Below are 7500 nucleotides of genomic sequence, written 5' to 3' on the forward strand. Positions count from 1 at the left end.
ACAGATATTTTACCGTACGCCCAAAAACGTACGTATTATATTTTTGTTCTATCATAAAATCACATTTTTCTACGTACGCCAGCTTCGTACGTTTCTATCTTTGCCTTCATAAAATCACAAGATAATTTTATCTTCAAGAGTCTCGCTATTAACATCTTGTAAGATAAATGTACGTCCCAGCTAAAACGTACAAATACTTCAAATTAAGTAATAATATATCATCGCTATTGACAAATTTTTAAGATCCAAGACACAGTTCTCTCTATATGTTTTAATATTTTTTATGTACTCAAATATATTCAAAGGAAAAAGTACATGGGTGATGCCATAGTCGTGGAAGCGCGTACGCTCACGCTGATCTTCTGACCGCCGGAAGCACGAAACCTCTGATCTGGGCAAAATCGGCAAGCCGAGGAAGAACGGACAGGACACATGCTGGACTGGCGAGAAAGCGTGTTCTTCCGCTCGCGCTAGGCATTTCGATTTCTGACACCTCTTGATTTAAAAAATCAGTTTTTTGATAGTTTTCTCTCTCCACTGGGCTATTCATTTTAGCCACAGTTTTCAATTGGTACGATTTGCTTCCAAATCTTACAGATGCATTTTAAAAAATTTTTCCATCGCTCGGACAGAAGAGTCGATTGCTCAGTGAGTACGAGTATACATACAAAGTGCATACGGGTAACCAACCCCGTAGGGCTTGCCACATATGGGCCATTCGGTCAAAGACACCGACCCGTGGCCACGCTGTGTGGAGAAAAGTCCGTAACGTAAACGGCACGAAACAGTCAGGACCGAAGCCCCGAAGGAGCTCTGAGACAGCTTCTCGACCGAGATCGTAGAATTGGCCCAAAACCCGCTCTGCTCCGTCCGCCTCGCACGGACCGTGTATCTCTTATAGATACCGAACGGCCGGCAAGGACGCCGGCGCCGCCGGCCGAATAGCACGCGCGCTTATGAGTGTAAACCGCCGCGGCAACAGACCGCCCGGCCGTGCTGTTGTAACATAGCGCGTGAACGAACGAAAAAAAAATTTATAGTAAACATTAAAATAAATTACATTACCGTAAACTAGACAAAAAATTACACATTTTTTCCCAATATGAAAATTTTCACAAACTTTTCAAAGTCCCATCGCATCGAGTAAACTTTTTTAATAACGCTTCCGCACGATTCTAAATGCTTAATCCATATGTGAAATCGTTCACTGATCACGAATATCGTATTTAAAAAAATTACAAAAATTTATTTTTCAAAATAATCAAAAAAAACCGAAAAATCACAAGAGTAAAGTACCATTATTTTAAACAATATGTCGTTCTAAATGCTTAATCCCTATGTAAAAAAGTTATCTAAGCAAGAATATGTAATTGAAAAAAATTAGAAAAATTTATTTTAGCCGTAAATCGAAAATAATGGGGACACCGGAGCTGTTCGAAGCGCCGAGACGCGCCGCGTACGGCCGAATATTTTCTAAGTCCCAACGTACCGATCAAGAGTAAAGTACCATTTTCCTACATTAGATTTCGTTCTAAATGCTTAATCCCTATGTAAAAACGTTAGTTAAGCAAGAATATCGTATTTTTAAAAAAATCTAATGATAGGATTTTCCAGAAAATTGAAAAAACCGAAAAATGTCAAGAGTAAAGTGCCATTTTCTGACATTAGATTTCGTTCTAAATGCTTAATCCCTATGTAGAAACGTTAGTTAAGCAAGAATATCGTATTTTTAAAAAAATCTAATGATAGGATTTTTCAGAAAATTGAAAAAACCGTAAAATGTCAAGAGTAAAGTGCCCTTATTTTAAACAATGTATCGTTCTAAATGCTTAATCCCTATGTAAAAAAGTTATTTTAGCAGGAATATGTCATTGAAAAAAATTAGAAAAATTTATTTTAGCCGTAAATCGAAAATAATGGGGACACCGGAGCTGTTCGAAGCGCCGAGCGCGCCGCGTACGCCCGAATATTTTCAAAGTCCCAACGTACCGATCAAGAGTAAAGTACCATTTTCCTACATTAGATTTCGTTCTAAATGCTTAATCCCTATGTAAAAACGTTAGTTAAGCAAGAATATCGTATTTTTAAAAAAATCTAATGATAGGATTTTCCAGAAAATTGAAAAAACCGAAAAATGTCAAGAGTAAAGTGCCATTTTCTGACATTAGATTTCGTTCTAAATGCTTAATCCCTATGTAGAAACGTTAGTTAAGCAAGAATATCGTATTTTTAAAAAAATCTAATGATAGGATTTTTCAGAAAATTGAAAAAACCGTAAAATGTCAAGAGTAAAGTGCCCTTATTTTAAACAATGTATCGTTCTAAATGCTTAATCCCTATGTAAAAAAGTTATTTTAGCAGGAATATGTTATTGAAAAAAATTAGAAAAATTTATTTTAGCCGTAAATCGAAAATAATGGGGACACCGGAGCTGTTCGAAGCGCCGAGCGCGCCGCGTACGCCCGAATATTTTCAAAGTCCCAACGTACCGATCAAGAGTAAAGTACCATTTTCCTACATTAGATTTCGTTCTAAATGCTTAATCCCTATGTAAAAACGTTAGTTAAGCAAGAATATCGTATTTTTAAAAAAATCTAATGATAGGATTTTCCAGAAAATTGAAAAAACCGAAAAATGTCAAGAGTAAAGTGCCATTTTCTGACATTAGATTTCGTTCTAAATGCTTAATCCCTATGTAGAAACGTTAGTTAAGCAAGAATATCGTATTTTTAAAAAAATCTAATGATAGGATTTTTCAGAAAATTGAAAAAACCGTAAAATGTCAAGAGTAAAGTGCCCTTATTTTAAACAATGTATCGTTCTAAATGCTTAATCCCTATGTAAAAAAGTTATTTAAGCAGGAATATGTTATTGAAAAAAATTAGAAAAATTTATTTTAGCCGTAAATCGAAAATAATGGATCGAGCGAATCGGTCGATTGCGCCGAGACGCGCTATGATGCAACAGACGAGCGATTGGAACGCCCGAATATTTTCAAAGTCCCAACGTACCGATCAAGAGTAAAGTACCATTTTCCTACATTAGATTTCGTTCTAAATGCTTAATCCCTATGTAAAAACGTTAGTTAAGCAAGAATATCGTATTTTTAAAAAAATCTAATGATAGGATTTCCCAGAAAATTGAAAAAACCGAAAAATGTCAAGAGTAAAGTGCCATTTTCTGACATTAGATTTCGTTCTAAATGCTTAATCCCTATGTAGAAACGTTAGTTAAGCAAGAATATCGTATTTTTAAAAAAATCTAATGATAGGATTTTTCAGAAAATTGAAAAAACCGTAAAATGTCAAGAGTAAAGTGCCCTTACTTTAAACAATGTATCGTTCTAAATGCTTAATCCCTATGTAAAAAAGTTATTTAAGCAGGAATATGTTATTGAAAAAAATTAGAAAAATTTATTTTAGCCGTAAATCGAAAATAATGGATCGAGCGAATCGGTCGATTGCGCCGAGACGCGCTATGATGCAACAGACGAGCGATTGGAACGCCCGAATATTTTCAAAGTCCCAACGTACCGATCAAGAGTAAAGTACCATTTTCCTACATTAGATTTCGTTCTAAATGCTTAATCCCTATGTAAAAACGTTAGTTAAGCAAGAATATCGTATTTTTAAAAAAATCTAATGATAGGATTTCCCAGAAAATTGAAAAAACCGAAAAATGTCAAGAGTAAAGTGCCATTTTCTGACATTAGATTTCGTTCTAAATGCTTAATCCCTATGTAGAAACGTTAGTTAAGCAAGAATATCGTATTTTTAAAAAAATCTAATGATAGGATTTTTCAGAAAATTGAAAAAACCGTAAAATGTCAAGAGTAAAGTGCCCTTATTTTAAACAATGTATCGTTCTAAATGCTTAATCCCTATGTAAAAAAGTTATTTTAGCAGGAATATGTTATTGAAAAAAATTAGAAAAATTTATTTTAGCCGTAAATCGAAAATAATGGGGACACCGGAGCTGTTCGAAGCGCCGAGCGCGCCGCGTACGCCCGAATATTTTCAAAGTCCCAACGTACCGATCAAGAGTAAAGTACCATTTTCCTACATTAGATTTCGTTCTAAATGCTTAATCCCTATGTAAAAACGTTAGTTAAGCAAGAATATCGTATTTTTAAAAAAATCTAATGATAGGATTTTCCAGAAAATTGAAAAAACCGAAAAATGTCAAGAGTAAAGTGCCATTTTCTGACATTAGATTTCGTTCTAAATGCTTAATCCCTATGTAGAAACGTTAGTTAAGCAAGAATATCGTATTTTTAAAAAAATCTAATGATAGGATTTTTCAGAAAATTGAAAAAACCGTAAAATGTCAAGAGTAAAGTGCCCTTATTTTAAACAATGTATCGTTCTAAATGCTTAATCCCTATGTAAAAAAGTTATTTAAGCAGGAATATGTTATTGAAAAAAATTAGAAAAATTTATTTTAGCCGTAAATCGAAAATAATGGATCGAGCGAATCGGTCGATTGCGCCGAGACGCGCTATGATGCAACAGACGAGCGATTGGAACGCCCGAATATTTTCAAAGTCCCAACGTACCGATCAAGGGTAAAGTACCATTTTCCTACATTAGATTTCGTTCTAAATGCTTAATCCCTATGTAAAAACGTTAGTTAAGCAAGAATATCGTATTTTTAAAAAAATCTAATGATAGGATTTCCCAGAAAATTGAAAAAACCGAAAAATGTCAAGAGTAAAGTGCCATTTTCTGACATTAGATTTCGTTCTAAATGCTTAATCCCTATGTAGAAACGTTAGTTAAGCAAGAATATCGTATTTTTAAAAAAATCTAATGATAGGATTTTTCAGAAAATTGAAAAAACCGTAAAATGTCAAGAGTAAAGTGCCCTTATTTTAAACAATGTATCGTTCTAAATGCTTAATCCCTATGTAAAAAAGTTATCTAAGCAAGAATATGTTATTGAAAAAAATTAGAAAAATTTATTTTAGCCGTAAATCGAAAAGAAGTCTGTTCGTTTCTCTGTCTCTCTCGCGCGATCGAACTATCGATGTTTCCCGACAAACTATTGGAAGTTTAATTAAACTTTATACATGAAATTACTCGTTTTGATCCCCGCTACACAGCCGTATACTTTTTATAATTTTGTGGAATCGGGAACCTTGAAATATTTATCATAACGCGGATCGACTGTCTCTGTCTCTTTCTAGATCGGAAGAATCGATGTTTCCCGGCAAACTATTGGGAGTTTAATTAAACTTTATACATGAAATTACTCGTTCTGATCCCCGCTACACAGCCGTAAACTTTTTATAAATTTGTGGAATCGGGAACCTCGAAATATTTATCATAACGCGGATCGACTGTCTCTGTCTCTTTCTAGATCGGAAGAATCGATGTTTCCCGGCAAACTATTGGGAGATTAATTAAACTTTATACATGAAATTACTCGTTTTGATCCCCGCTACACAGCCGTATACTTTTTATAATTTTGTGGAATCGGGAACCTTGAAATATTTATCATAACGCGGATCGACTGTCTCTGTCTCTTTCTAGATCGGAAGAATCGATGTTTCCCGGCAAACTATTGGGAGTTTAATTAAACTTTATACATGAAATTACTCGTTCTGATCCCCGCTACACAGCCGTAAACTTTTTATAAATTTGTGGAATCGGGAACCTCGAAATATTTATCATAACGCGGATCGACTGTCTCTGTCTCTTTCTAGATCGGAAGAATCGATGTTTCCCGGAAAACTATTGGGAGTTTAATTAAACTTTATACATGAAATTACTCGTTCTGATCCCCGCTACACAGCCGTATACTTTTTATAATTTTGTGGAATCGGGAACCTTGAAATATTTATCATAACGCGGATCGACTGTCTCTGTCTCTTTCTAGATCGGAAGAATCGATGTTTCCCGGCAAACTATTGGGAGTTTAATTAAACTTTATACATGAAATTACTCGTTCTGATCCCCGCTACACAGCCGTATACTTTTTATAATTTTGTGGAATCGGGAACCTCGAAATATTTATCATAACGCGGATCGACTGTCTCTGTCTCTTTCTAGATCGGAAGAATCGATGTTTCCCGGAAAACTATTGGGAGTTTAATTAAACTTTATACATGAAATTACTCGTTCTGATCCCCGCTACACAGCCGTAAACTTTTTATAAATTTGTGGAATCGGGAACCTCGAAATATTTATCATAACGCGGATCGACTGTCTCTGTCTCTTTCTAGATCGGAAGAATCGATGTTTCCCGGAAAACTATTGGGAGTTTAATTAAACTTTATACATGAAATTACTCGTTCTGATCCCCGCTACACAGCCGTATACTTTTTATAATTTTGTGGAATCGGGAACCTTGAAATATTTATCATAACGCGGATCGACTGTCTCTGTCTCTTTCTAGATCGGAAGAATCGATGTTTCCCGGCAAACTATTGGGAGTTTAATTAAACTTTATACATGAAATTACTCGTTCTGATCCCCGCTACACAGCCGTATACTTTTTATAATTTTGTGGAATCGGGAACCTCGAAATATTTATCATAACGCGGATCGACTGTCTCTGTCTCTTTCTAGATCGGAAGAATCGATGTTTCCCGGAAAACTATTGGGAGTTTAATTAAACTTTATACATGAAATTACTCGTTCTGATCCCCGCTACACAGCCGTAAACTTTTTATAAATTTGTGGAATCGGGAACCTCGAAATATTTATCATAACGCGGATCGACTGTCTCTGTCTCTTTCTAGATCGGAAGAATCGATGTTTCCCGGCAAACTATTGGGAGATTAATTAAACTTTATACATGAAATTACTCGTTCTGATCCCCGCTACACAGCCGTATACTTTTTATAATTTTGTGGAATCGGGAACCTCGAAATATTTATCATAACGCGGATCGACTGTCTCTGTCTCTTTCTAGATCGGAAGAATCGATGTTTCCCGGCAAACTATTGGGAGTTTAATTAAACTTTATACATGAAATTACTCGTTTTGATCCCCGCTACACAGCCGTATACTTTTTATAATTTTGTGGAATCGGGAACCTTGAAATATTTATCATAACGCGGATCGACTGTCTCTGTCTCTTTCTAGATCGGAATAATCGATGTTTCCCGGCAAACTATTGGGAGTTTAATTAAACTTTATGCATCAAATCATTCAGTTTGACTCCTGCAACACAACCAAACACTCTCTGTAATTTTCTGAACTGAAAAACCACTGAAATTGCGCTCGAAATGCGGAGCGACGGGTCGGCGCGTCTGCACTGTGCGACAGCTAGTCAAAACGTCCGAACAGCGTATTGTTTTCGATCTCTTGGTATAATATTCGTATTCCTTGCTGTGTATAGCTTCCGATCGATTATTGCAATGGTCAAAGTTCCAGCGGCGTAATGCTTTCCATAAGATTACATTAATATAACCAGCGGCATATTGCTTTCTATCTTGTAATGAAAATTTTATAACCAAGTACCAACGGCGTATTGCTTTCGTTCGGATAATGGAGA

The sequence above is a fragment of the Megalopta genalis genome, unplaced genomic scaffold, assembly GCF_051020955.1.
Source record: "Megalopta genalis isolate 19385.01 unplaced genomic scaffold, iyMegGena1_principal scaffold1032, whole genome shotgun sequence".
In the NCBI taxonomy this organism is placed as follows: Eukaryota; Metazoa; Arthropoda; class Insecta; order Hymenoptera; family Halictidae; genus Megalopta; species Megalopta genalis.